The 14,705-nt window shown below is 35.9% G+C and overlaps 1 long non-coding RNA gene across 1 annotated transcript; it reads left to right on the top strand.

The window, feature by feature from the left end:
• Nucleotides 1–4,334: 4,334 nt before the first annotated feature.
• Nucleotides 4,335–8,772, top strand: LOC131147135 (uncharacterized). Its single transcript, XR_009134628.1, has 2 exons — nt 4,335–4,433; nt 8,500–8,772. It is a non-coding gene; the product is annotated as an uncharacterized LOC131147135 (long non-coding RNA).
• Nucleotides 8,773–14,705: the final 5,933 nt, after the last annotated feature.

Raw genomic sequence — 14,705 nt, 5'->3', positions numbered from 1 at the left:
AGACCCGAAAAACCCTAAACCCTAAACCCAAAACCCTAACCGTAAACCCTAAAGCCCTAATCCCTAAACCCTAAATCCTAAACATTAAACCCTAAACCCTAAACCATAAACTTTAAAAACTAAACCCTAAACACTAAAACCTAAACCCAAATTCCAAAAGCCCTAAACCCTAAACCCTATACACTAAACCCAAAACCCTAAAATTTATACCCTAAAACCTAAATAACTAAACCCAAAACCCAAAACCCAAAACGCTAAATCCTAAACCATAAACCCTAAACCCAAACCCCAAATGCTAAACCCTAAACCGTAAACCCTAAGCCCTAAGCCCTAGACCCTACAAACCCTAAATCTTAAACCCTAAACACTAAACCCTAAACCCTAAACCCTAAACCCAAACCCCAAATGCTAAACCCTAAATCGTAAACCCTAAGCCCTAAACCCTAAACCCTAAACCCTAAACCCTAAACCCTAAACCCCAAACCCTAAATCCAAAACCCTAAACCCTAAACCCTACACCCTAAACGCTAAATCTTAAACCCTAAACCCTAAACCCTAAACCCTAAATACTAAACACTAAACCCTAAACCCTAAACCCTAAACCCTAAAACATAAACCCTAAACCCTAAACGCTGAACGCTAAACCCTAAACCCTAAACACTAAACACTAAACCCTAACCCTAAATCCTAAACCCTAAACCCTATATCCTAAATCCTAAACTCTAGTCCTTAAAAAATCGAAACCCTAAACCCTGAACCCTAACCCCAAACCCTAAATGCTAAACCATCCTATAGTCTTAAACCCTAAACCCTAAACCCTAAACGCTAAACCCTAAAACCTAAAATCTATACCCTAAAACCTAAACACCTAAACCCTAAACCCTAAATAAACCCTAAACCCTAAACCCTAAACCCTAGACCCTAAAAACCATAAATCGTAAACCCTAAACCTAAAACTCTAAACCCTAAACCCTATAACCCTAAACCCTAAAATCGTAAAACCCTAAACCCTAAACCCTAAGCCCTAAACCCTAAACCCTAAGTTCGAAACCCTAAACCCTAAGTACTAAACACTAAACCCTAAAGCCTAAACCGCAAAGCTTAAACCCTAAAACATTAAGCCCTAAACGCTAAAATGTAAACCCTATAACCCTAAACCCTAAACCCAAAACCCTAAACCCTAAACCCTGAATCCTAAAAGCCTAAACCCTAAACCCTAAGCCCTAAACCCTAAACCCTAAACCTTAAACCCTAAACCCTAAACCCTAAACCCTAAATACTAAACACTAAATCCTAAAGCCTGAACCCTAAACCCTAAACCCTAAACCCTAAACCCTAAACCCGAAACCCTAAATCCAAAACCCTCAACCGTAAACCCTTACCCTAAATCCTAAACCCTAAACCCTAAACCCTAAACCCTAAACCCTAAACCCTAAACCCTAAACCCTAGAACCTAAAATCCAAAAACGAAAACCCTAAACCCTAAACCCTAAACCCTAAGCCCTAATCCCCAAACCCTAGCACTAAACCCTAAACCCCTAAAACCCTAAACCCTAAACCGTAAACCGTAAACCGTAAACCGTAAACCCTCCTAAACCCTAAACCTAAAGCCCAAACCCTAAATCGTAAACCCTAAAATGAAAACCCTAAATGTTGACTTTTTGAGTCTGATCCCTGTTTTGATGCTGACAAAGCACATGTTTCTTATATGTGTATTTAGCTTGTGAACAAGTTCATTTATTTAACACACACATAAGGAAACAGTGATGGAAGCTTGTAGGACTTAAAGACTATACGATCAAGCATTCCGTGAAGTCAAAAAAGCAAAAGAAGAAAGAAGAAGACGAAGACATTTGTGTTTTATGTAATTGCATTTGATTTTTATATCTTAGGTTTGTAATAATGCATGCATATGCATAATGTGTATGAATGCTCAGAATGACCGTAGATAGACCCTAGGGACCAGCACATCTCATCAAATACCTTTTTTTAAATAGACTAAAGTCATACAAAGTTTTTGGAATAGATTTAGGGTCAAAATCGGGGCTAAAACGAAGTTTACGAAAAATTTGGTTGACCTTCTGTTGACTAACACCGAATTTTTTTGGTGTTTTAAAAAAGGACCTAGAAATAACCTTAGGACACTCACTTATGCATACCCATACTTGGTCATTTGAAATAAGGTGATCGTAAGCTTGAATAGGACCGAAATGCACAAAATGTGCACATTCGATCGACCGAACTACCATGCACAAAATGCCTTAGTCGACCGAATATGGACCAGGTCAACTAGTTGACCACAGTCCCCTCAACCGAACTTTTGTAGTTCAAATGGTCCCGATCGACCGAACCCTCATGAAGTCAATATTTTGACTTCCTAGTCGACCAAGAGAAAAATGCACTCCAACGCTCTGGTCGACCGAGGGTCCTCGGGAGATGCCCCAACAACTTGGTCGACCAAACTTCTCAGTTCAAAATGTCCCGGTCGACCGAACCTCGCCGTTTTGAAAAATTGTCTCTTCCGGTCGACTGAACCTTTAGTTCATTTTCACCCTGGTCGACCGAACCACGCTAATTTGGAAAAATCACCCTTCCTAGTTGACTGACCTTGAAGTTCAAAATAGGCCCAGTCGACCGAGCCATATGAACTTTGGTTGACCGAAAGTCTTCTGGTCGATCGGTGCTCTCGGGTTGGTCCGAATTTTTACCACAGTTAAACTTTTTAAAATGAGGTTAATTTTAATTAAACGTCATTAATCTTTTTCTAAAATGACCTCCGTGTCCCCAACAGTCATATTTCTCACAAACTCTATACATATCCCCTCATTACTCCAGATCAGTAACTTTAATTAACTCTAAATTTCTCTCTAATCCTTGGTTAAGCAAAGTTCCCCCAAAATGCTTTTATTGTTTAAATCACTTGTTTGGGGTCAAATATTTTTATTCAAATCTCTTCAACTCTCTTTCATGCTTTTATTTCTAAATCTTCTTTGAGGAGAGTATTTTGTTTAGGGGATTTCATTTGCACATATTCTCATTAGGCATCAAATATTTGAAAAACATTTCTATGAATATTGCTCAAGTTTTCTCTCAGATTATTTCCTCGATAAATATATTTTGGGAGAAGTTATTTATTGCACAAACATTTTATTTAGCCTAACTCCTAAATTCTCCAAGTATTTCTAACTTGCATAAATATTTGATTGGAGAACATAATACACATTTTTCATATACATTCTATTTGTGCAAAAATCATTGAAAGAGCAAAACCCTAAGTTCTCCTATATCTTTATTGAAATATATTTTTGGAGATAACTTTTATTAGGGTTTAAATATAAGCACCCTTACTTCCCTCAGCATTATTTCATATCATTGGAGTGCATACTTTTATGAGTTTAAGCGTGTACATCTCTACTTGTATTTTAGAAGTATATTTTATGTACAAAATGATTTTATTGTAATGGTTCGGTTCAGCCTATTAATTGAACTGGGGAGTCTCAGCCCCACAAGTGAGACTAGTTTAGCTCAGCCTAATAATTGAGCTGAGGTTTTCCTTGCCCCGTAAGGAGAGGATGTAAAAGGTTTTTGCTCCGCCTGATTAAGTGAGTAGGTATAGTGGAATCCTTGGGGTAAGCCCAAGGTGGGGATGTAGGCTGATTTGGCTGAACCTCGATAACAAATCTGGTGTCGCTCTTTCTATCTTATTTAAATTCTTGCACTTTAATTTCAGCATGTGTATGATTGTTTATTTAATGTCGAAATTATTTTCATGCACACATTTGATTTAAATAAGATACTGCACATGTGTATGTTTGCTTTTATTGTTAAACTCACTTTGCATACACGTATACATGTTGAATGGGATATGATATTATGGTGAATCGGCAAATTGCTTAAATTAGTCAAAAAGTTTTTAAAACCCAATTCATACCCTCCCCCCTCTTGGGATCACACCAATTCCAACAATTGGTATCAGAGCCTTGTTGCAAAAGGCTTAACCACTTATGCATAAAGATCGCAATGGTTCAACTTTTCGGTGTATCCCAATTTTGAGGGTCAGCGCTTGCAAATCCTCCACTATTTTATTGCATAGATTTTACTGTGTTAAATCTAAAAATATATTTGTAAAATCAAATGATTGGTGGATTTGGAAAGTATTCATGTTTGTTATGCTTATCTTATCCCATTGAAAATGTTTTCAAATTTCAAATTTTTCAAATTTTAAAAATGAATTAAATTTGCATGACGTATGTTTTAATGCATATCATATATGTGCCATGCATATTTTTTTTGTATGCCTTAGTCACTAATGCATTTGTAAGTTCATTCTTTTGAGTGCTAAGGTCCTTTGAGAATCATAAGAGGTATAAGGAACTGAAAGAGAGATGACACCACTCCGAGCTTAAACGATTAAAAAGGAGTAAAACTTAAAGGTATATTTATTCTCCTTTTAATATATTGAATAACTCATAGTATGATTCACATAATATATTTTGTGTTTGATTTATTTGTTGGTGTGAATTATATGACATTTGTGGTAATTTCATGTCATGATTTACAGATATATCTTGTATTAAATCTTTGTATAAATCATGATAAATCCTTTATGATGATAGCATGGTGTCTTATGAGGTACATCACAAAGGAAATTTCATATACCCATAAGATTTTAGAAATTGTTATACATAGGATTAGAATACCTTAAATGCCTATATAGTGTATAATGCTTAAAATTCAAAACCTTAATATACACTATTATCATTCTAAGAACTCTAAGGAAATCTAGCCAATACTGAGTTTTAGTGATCACATCCAATCTGAGCTTAATATGTATACATATAACTATGATTGGTTAATATATGATAATTTTGGTTAGTGCGTGCTTATATAGAACTATCAATTCTTAAATCAAATGTCATAAGCATGTTTAAATAAAATCTCATTCAAATGGATAAATTGATTTTAAAATGTCATTATATTCGTAATGCTATATGTATATGCGTTGTAATTTGAAAAATCTTAAATATAGCATGTTTTGTCCATCACACAGTATTGAGTTTTAGGAAATTGATCTTATGTTATGCAATGTATAATCCTAAACTCATAATTGAGCTTAAACGATAAATCATTTTCAAATGATAATTTAAATTCAAGGAAATCATAAGCTCATCCTCCTATTTGAAAAATATTTGTTATGCCAAATACAATCAATTGAACATATAATTCTTTGGCTACATAATTAAGGAAGAGTAGCATGTTTTGAAAATTTATCCAATATGCATTTTGTGGTATTGTGCTTATTATTTCATATATATTGGATGCTTTGTATGAGCTGAACGCAAATATCCATGTGTGCTAAATGAATATATTTTATGATGGATGGATGTTGTTTAAATATGATCTAATGTGAGCTGAATGCCTATGTCCATTCTTATTTAAATGACTATAGTTTCTCATGAATGGATAATTTGTTTTAAATAAATGCATATATCCATCTTATGATTAAAGTTCAATTATATTTGATGGATAACCTATTTGTATTGAATGCCACTATCCATCGACTACGTAATGATTATATCTTCGTATGGATAGTCTATATTTTATTTGATATATTGATTGAACTACCTGATTGCATGCTTAGTCTAGAATACCTCATGCATGGCGGATGCAATTGATGAGAATTGCATGCTGGTAGTGGAAATAGGTTCTCGCATACTTAAACTAGATTATTACTATTTGATTGCATGAATCTATCTGGTTTTAGGTACATGGTAAATTTGGGAAATGTCCGATTTACAGATCGCATGCTGCCGAAATTTCGAAAGGATTTTTTCCAAAACAAAACCTTGTGCTAAAGATGATTATGATAAAATTAATGTTAAAACATTTTTAAAAAGATGAGTGAAACCAAATAGAAAATTAAAATTCATCCTTGCATAATCATCGAATAACTAGGAGAGCCCAGTTCCATCCCTATAGGAAGCACAAAAATGATCCATATGCATCATCTTCATTTATTGAATATCGAGGCTCTTGAGAATACCCTAAACATTATATCCAGCGCTTAAAGTCTGATGATTTGATATGAAATGTTCTTGGGTCATGAACATTATTGCATGCCTCTATATATATTTTCTGATGCATCTATGGCTTATAGGGAAGACTATACTGAACATATGACAAAATCTCTTAACAGATAACCAGTATAGCTGCATTAAAAGGATCGCTTATACTATCTGGTATACCTAGTGAAATCAATTTTTGATTGGTATAAGCAACACATTTCCCTTCCTAGGATACATAGTAATTACATAGGATAGTATATGTGAAACCCAAATCGCTATGTATTTTGAAGACATGTACACATTTAGGTTGTGTCTTAGGATGAACTTAGTTTATGGACACCATTTGGTCAAATTCTTTGGATTATGTACTTTCACTCCGAAACCAAATGGTAGAGCATCATCCCGTTTAAATTGAACGACCCATATTTTGATGATAGTCCATTGACTAAGGAATTTGCATGACTTAGGGGGAGTTTTTCATTTCACACACACTCATTGTGAATTTTGAGTTGTGTCATCCTTATTGAACCCGTATTGCATTACCTTTGAGTATAGCTTTGATTGGCTATTGTGTATTTAAATTGAAATGCAATCTGTCATGCTAGTATGTGCTAAATGTCTATATTTGCTGCATGCTGAAAATCTTTTGAAATGATAAATTTTTTAGGAATGTTCTTAAATGACTATCATCCTGAGCTTAATGCAAGTATGTATGCATGCAAATATATAAGGGGAGTTTAAGCCTCACTTTTAAGGAAAATGAATTTAATGCCTATAATCTCTTGCATGCTAAGTAATATTTAAAAGGATGAACGTGTGTTGAGTGTGCTTAAATGAAATTCATCCTTAAACGTTAATGTACTTTTGTATGCTTGAGACTATACCGGGGAGTATAAGCCCCATCCTTGAAAAAGGATTAAAATCACTTGGCCCTTGGACTTATATACTCATTGTCTCTAGTTTTTGAGTCTGACAACTTTCTAGGCACCTGAACATCATATCCTGTCTTGACTGAATATCTTTGATATGGATTGTTCCGGGTACACATGAACACCATGCATGCCTTAGTACTTGATATTTAGCGCATGTGTGTTTAAGGATATTTTACTAGTGAAATTTATTCGTCTAACACATATCCAGTAAAATCTGAAATTAATACTTATACTGTTTGGACTTTCACAAATTATATCAGTATATGTAGTTAAAAGAATCTAAACACGTATTCAAATTGATAGGGGGAGCACCTAGAAATTATTTTTCTATCTTGTTGTGCTCACAACATTTCTTGCTTAGATTTGGTTATTGAATTTATTGTGGCTTGTGCTTAATTGTAATGTCTTCATTGAATATAATAAATGAAAATATTTTGTTTGCCACAGTGTTTTAGGTTTTGCCATATGATCCTCATTCTTAAATATGTTTAATATCTTTGGATCTATATGGCTACATTTTTCTGGTCATACTTTGTGTCGTGCTTAAATGCTTAATTAGGAAAATAATGCTTGCTTGAGTTTTAAATTAAAGTTTCTTTTTAAGCAAGCATAAACTCCTAGTATTTATTGAAAATTTTAAGGGGATATATTTATATATATACATTTATGAAAGCAAGAATTGAACTTATATAGAATATATCTTTTGTCTTGCTTATGTGCTAAAATGTCTTCATGACTGTGCTTGTATTGTCGTGAAATTTTATGTCATGAAATCTTTTCTAAAGGGTGCTACATAATTGGTTCATGGATCATATATGAAATGCATATGAACTTGTTGGACCACTCTTATGCTCAAACCTACATTTACTATCATATGTTGTGCGTGTTGAACTCAAATCTTCCATGCGTCATATGATATGTTTAATTTGTCATGGTTTGTGGATAATCCTGGTATGATCTTGTTTGTCATATGCTTTTTAATTTCTTAATGACCAGTTATGAAAATTGTTCTGTGCTTAACTGTCATATATCTTTAAAACAGTTATAAAATTTTTATGCCCAACTGCTATATCACATAAATGGAGAGTTTTTCAAAAAGAGGGAGTTCTCTTTGCTGAGTCTATTTTAAATGATAAAATTATTTTCTACTCAGCTTAAACCTTTTGCTGATGACAAAAGGGGGAGAATATTTTTGAGCAAAATGTTTATGACCATAGGGACAAATACCTTAAGGGGCGAAAACATAGGGGTAAATATCTGAGTATGCGCTTTAACGTTAAAACTAAATGCATAATCTTTTGAAATGTCTTCTTTCGTGAATATGTTTGAGCTTTAATGTTTATATTTCACTTTATGCATATTCTTAGGAGGAATCTTTTCAGGCTATACCCATTTTGCTCTGGTGCATTTGTCATCATCAAAAAGGGGGAAATTGTTGACTTTTTGAGTCTGATCCCTGTTTTGATACTGACAAAGCACATGTTTCTTATGTATGTATTTAGCATGTGAACAGGTCCATTTATTTAACACACACATAAAGAAACAACAATGGAAGCATGTAAGACTTAAAAACTATACGATCAAGCATTTCATGAAGTCAAAAGAGCAAAAGAAGAAAGAAGAAGACGAAGACATTTGTGTTTTATGTAATTGCATTTGATTTTTATATCTTTCGTCTGTAATAATGCATGCATCTGCATGATGTGTATGAATGCTCAAAATGATCGTAGATGGACCCTAGGGACCAGCACATCTCATCAAAACCTTTTTCTAAATAGACTAAAATCATATAAAGTTTTTAGAATAGATTTAGGGTCAAAATCGGGGGTAAAACGAAGTTTACAAAAATTTCGGTCGATCTTTGGTGGGCTGACATCGAAATTTTTCGGTGTCCTAAAAAAGGACCTAGAAATAACCTTAAGATACTCACTCATGTAGACCCATACTTGGTCATTTGAAACAGGGTGATCGTTGGCTCGAATCGGACCGAAATGCACAAAATGTGCACATTCAATCAACTGAACTACCATGCACAAAATGCCCTAGTCGACCGAACCTAGACCAGGTTAACTAGTTGACCACAGTCCGATCGACTAAACCCTTATAGTTCAAATGGCCCCGGTCGACCGAACCCTCCTGAAGTCAATATTTTGACTTTCTAGTCAACTGAGAGAAAAATGCACTCCAACGCTCTGGTCAATCGAGGGTCCTCGAGAGATGCCCTAACAACCTGGTCGACCAAACTTCTTAGTTCAAAATGTCCCGGTCGACCGAACCTGACCGTTTTGAAAAATCGCCTCTTCCGATCGACCAAACCTTTAGTTCATTTTCACCCTAGTCGACCGAACCGTGCCATATTGCAAAAATCGCCCTTCCTGGTCAACCGACCCTGAAGTTCAAAATAAGCCCGGTCGACCGAAAGTCTTCTAGTCGACCGGTGCTCTCGAGTTGGTCTGAATTTTTTACCGCAGTTAAACTTTTTAAAATGAGGTTAATTTTAATTAAACGTCATTAATATTTTTCTAAAATGACCTCCGTGTCCGCAATGGTCATATTTCTCACAAACTCTATAAATACCCCCTCATTACTCCAGATTAGTAACTTTGATTAATTCTAAATTTCTCTCTAATCTTTGGTTAATCAAAGTTCCCCCAAAATGCTTTGATTGTTTAAATCACTCTTTTGGGGTCAAATATTTTTATTCAAATCTCTCCAACTTTTTTTCATGCTTTTATTTCAAAGTCTTCTTTGAGTAGAGTATTTTGTTTAGGGGATTTCATTTGCACATATTCTCATTAGGCATCAAATATTTGAAAAACATTTCTGAGAATATTGCTCAGGTTTTCTCTAGGATTATTTTCTCGATAAATATATTTTGGGAGAAGTTATTTATTCTTAACTCCTAGATTCTCCAAGTATTTCTAACTTGCATAAATATTTGATTGGAAAACATAATACTCATTTTTCATATATATTCTATTTGTGCAAAAATCATTAAAGGAGCAAAACCCTAGGTTCTCCTATATCTTTACTAAAATATCTTTTTGGAGATAGCTTTTATTAGGGTTTAAATATGAGCACCCTTACTTCCCTGTACATTATTTCATATCATTGGAGTACATACTTTTATGAGTTTAAGCGTGTACATCTCTGCTTGTATTTCAGAAGCATATTTTATGTACAAAATGATTTTATTATAATGGTTCGATTCAGCCTGGAATTGAACTCGAGAGTCTCAGCCCTGCAAGTGAGACTAGTTTGGCTCAGCCTAATAATTGAGTTGGGGTTTTCCTTGCCCTATAAGGAGAGGATGTAAAAGGCTTTTGCCCCGCCTGATTAAATGAACAGTTATAGTAGAATCCTTGGGGGTAAGCCCAAGGCGGGGATGTGGCCTGGTTGGACCGAACCTCAATAAAAAATCTGGTGTTGCTCTTTCTATCTTATTTAAATTCTTGCATTTTAATTTCAGCATGTGTATGAATGTTAATTTAATGTCAAAATTATTTTCACGCACACGTTTGAGTTAAATAAGATACTGCACACGTGTATGTTTGTTTTTATTGTTAAATTCGCTTTACATACACGTATACATGTTGAATGAGATATGATATTGTGGTGAATCGGCAAATTTCTCAAATTAGCCAAAAAGTTTTTAAAAACCATTTCACCTCCCCCCTTAGGTTCACACCAATTTCAACACTAAACCCTAAATACTAAACACTAAACCCTAAACCCTTAATCCAAAACTCAAAACCTAAACCCTAAACCCTAAACCCTAAACCCTAAATGCTAAAACCTAAACCCTAAAACCTAAACACCAAACCCTAAACCCTAAACCCAAAACCCAAAACCCTAAACCCTAAACCCCAAACCCTAAACCCTAAACCCTAAACACAAACCCTAAACCCTAGACGCTAAAAACCCTAAACCCTAAATCGAAAACACAAACCCTAAACCCTAAACCCTAAAACCTAAACCTGAAATCCTAAACCCTAAACCCTAAACAGTAAACCCTAAACCCTAAACCCGAAACCCAAAACCCTAGACCATAAAAACCCAAAACCCTAAAACCTAAAACCTAAACCCAAAACCCGAACCCTAAACCCTAAACCTGAAATCCTAAACCTTATAACCCTAAACCCTAAACTCTAAACTCTAAACCCTAAAACCCAAAGCCCTAAACCCTAAATCCTAAATCCTAAACATTAAACCCTAAACCCTAAATCCTAAACCCTAAACCCAAAACCCAAAACCTTAAACCGTAAACCCTAAACACTAAAACCTAAAACCGAAATCCTAAACCCCTAAACCGTATACAGTAAACCCTAAACCCTAAAACCTAAACACCTAAACCCAAACCCTAAACCCAAAACCCTAAACTCTAAACCCTAAACACTAACCTCAAACCCTAAACCCTAAACCATAGACCCTAAACCCTAAACCCTAAACCTTAAACCCAAAAACCTAAATCCTAAACCCTACACCCTAAATGCTAAATCTTAAACCTTAAACCCAAAACCCTAAACCCTAAATACTAAACACTAAACCCTGAACCCTAAACCCTAAACCCTAAAACATAAACCGTAAACCGTAAACCCTAAACCCTAAACCCAAAAATCAAAACACTAAACCCTAAACCCTAACCTTAAACTCTAAACCCTAAACCCTAAACCATAGACCCTAGACCCTAAAAAACATAAACCCTAAACCTTAAACCCTAACCCCAAACCCTAAACCCTAAACCCAAAATCCTATAACCTTAAACCCTAAACCTTAAACACTAAACCCTAAACACTAAACCGTAAACACTAAACCATAAACCCTAACCTAAACCCTAAACCTGAAACCTTAGACCATAAACCCTAAGCTAAACCCTAAACCCGAAACCCTAGACCCTAAAAACCCTAAACCCCAAACCCGAAACCCTAAACCCTAAACACTATAGCCCTAAACCTTAAACCCAAAACCTTAAGCCCTAAACCCTAAACCCTAAACCCTAAGCCCTAAACCCTAAATCCAACAACCATAAATCCTAAACCCGAAAACATAAACTCTAAAACCTAAACACCTAAACCCTAAACCCTTAACTTTATGCCCTAAACCCTAAATCCAAAACCCAAACATTAAACCCTAAACCCTAACCCGAAAACCTAGACCCTAAAAACCCGAAAACCTAACCCCAAACCCTAACCCTAAACCTTAAACCCTGAACCTTAAACCCTAAACCATAAACCCTATAACCCTCAACTCTAAATCCTAAATACTAAGCACTAAACTCTAAACCCTAAACCCTAAACCGTAAAATGTTAAACCCTAAACCCTAAAACAAAAACCTTAAACCCTAAATCCTAAAAACTAAACCCTAAACCCTGAAACTTAAACACCTACACCCTAAACCCTAAACCCTAAACCTGAAATCCTAAATCCTAAACCCTAAACCCTAAAGACAATACCCTAAACCCTAACCCACTAAACCCTAAACCCTAGACCCTAAAAACCCTAAACCCTAAACCATAAACCCTAACCCCAAACCCGAAATCCTAAACCCTAACCCGAAACCGTACACCTAAACCCTAAACCCTAAACCCTAAACCTTGAACCCTAAACCCTAAACCCTAAACCCAAAAACCCTAAACCCTAAACACTATATCCTAAATCCTAAAACCTAAATACTAAACCCAAAACCCCAAACCCTAAACACTAAACCCTAAACCCTAAACACTAAACCCTAAACCCAAACCCTAAACCATAAACCCAAAACCCTAAACCCTAAACCCTAAACCCTAGACACTAAAAACCCTAAACCCCGACCCCAAACCCTAATCCCAAACCCTAAACCCCAAACCCGAAACCCTAAACCCTAATCCCTAAACCCTAAACTGTGAAACGCTAAACCCTAAACCCTAAACTTTAAAACCAAATCCCTAAACCCTAAACCCAAACCCCAAAACCCTTAAACCTAAACCTTAAAACTTAAACACCCACCTAAACCATAGACCCTAAAAACCCTAAACCCTAAACCATAAACCCTAACCCCAAACCCTAACCCTAAACCCGAAACCCAAACCCGAAACCCTAAACCCTAAAACCAAAACCCTACACCTAAACCCTAAACCCTAAACCCTAAACCTTAAACCCTAAACCCTAAACCCTAAACCCTAAAACCTTAAACCCTAAAACTAACCTTAAACCCTAAACCCTAAATCCTAAACCCAAAAACCTAAATGCCTAAACCCAAAACCCCAAACCTTAAACCCAAAACCATAAACCCTAAACACTAAATGCTAAGCCCAAACCCTAAACCCTAAATCTTAAAACCTAAACCCTAAACCCTAGACCATAAAAACCCTAAACCCTAAACCCCAACCCCAAACCCTAATCCCAAGCCCTAAACCCTAGACCCTAAACCCTAAACCCTAAACCCTAAACCCTAAGTTCTAAACCATAAATCCTAAACCTTAAACCCTAAACCTAAAACCCTAAACTCTACAACCCTAAACCCTAAGTCCTAGACACAAAACCCTAAACCCAAAAAACCTAAAACCTATGCCCTAAACCCTAAATCCTAAACTTTAAACCCTAAACCCAAAACACTAAACCCAAAACCCAAAACCCAAAACCCTAAAACCCAAAACCCAAAACCCTATACTAGAAACCTTAAACTCTAAACCTCAAACCTTAAACCCTAGACCCAATAACCCTAAACCCTAAACCCTAAGCCCGAAACCCTAAACTCTAAACCTTAAACCCTAAACTCAAAACCATAAATGCTAAACCCTAAACCATAAATACTAAACACTAAATCCTAAACTCTAAACCCTAATCCCAAAACAATAAGCCAAAAACCCTAAACCCTAAACCCTAAATAGTAAACCCTAAACCCTAATCCCTAAACCCTAGACGCTAAGAACCCTAAACCCTAAATGCTGAATTTTAGTCCCACACCCTAACCCTAAACCCTAAACACTAAACTCGAAACCCTAAACCCTAAACCTAAAACCCTAAACCCGAAACCCTAAACACTAAACCCTATAACCCTACACCCGAAACCCTAACCACTAAACCCTAAGTCCTAAACACTAAACCCTAAACCCTAACCACTAAACCCTAAACCCTAAACCACCCTAAACCCTATACCCAAACCCTAAACCCTAAACCCTAAAACCTAGACCCTAAAAACCCTAAACCCTAAACCCCAAACCCCAACCCCAAACCCTAACCCCAAACCTTAAACCCTAAACCTTAAACCCTAAACCATAAACCCTATAACCCTAAACCCTAAGTCCTAAATACTAAAGACTAAACTCTAAACCCTAAACCCTAAAATCCTAAACCCTAAACCCTAAATCTTAAACCCTATACCCTAAACCCTAAACCCTAAACCCTAAGCCCTAAGCCTTAAACCCTAAACCTTAAACCCTAAACCCAAAACCCTCAACCCTCAACCCTAAACCCTAAACCCTAAATATTAAACCCTAAACCCTAATCCCTAAACCCTAGACCCTAAAAATTCTAGACACAAAAAACGCTAAACCCTAAACCCTACACCCTAACCCCAAAACCTAAGCCCAAACCCTAAACCCGAAACCCGAAAACCTAAACCCTATAACCCTAAATCCTAAACCGTAAACCATAAGCCTGAAACCCTAAGCCTTAAGCACTAAACCGTAAACCTTAAACCCTAAACCCTAAACCCTAAAATTTAAAA

This window comes from Malania oleifera, unplaced genomic scaffold (assembly GCF_029873635.1).
Source record: "Malania oleifera isolate guangnan ecotype guangnan unplaced genomic scaffold, ASM2987363v1 ctg186, whole genome shotgun sequence".
Lineage (NCBI taxonomy): Eukaryota > Viridiplantae > Streptophyta > Magnoliopsida > Santalales > Ximeniaceae > Malania > Malania oleifera.
Note: the sequence above shows the minus strand (reverse complement) of the source record. Positions and strands in the feature narration are given on the sequence as shown.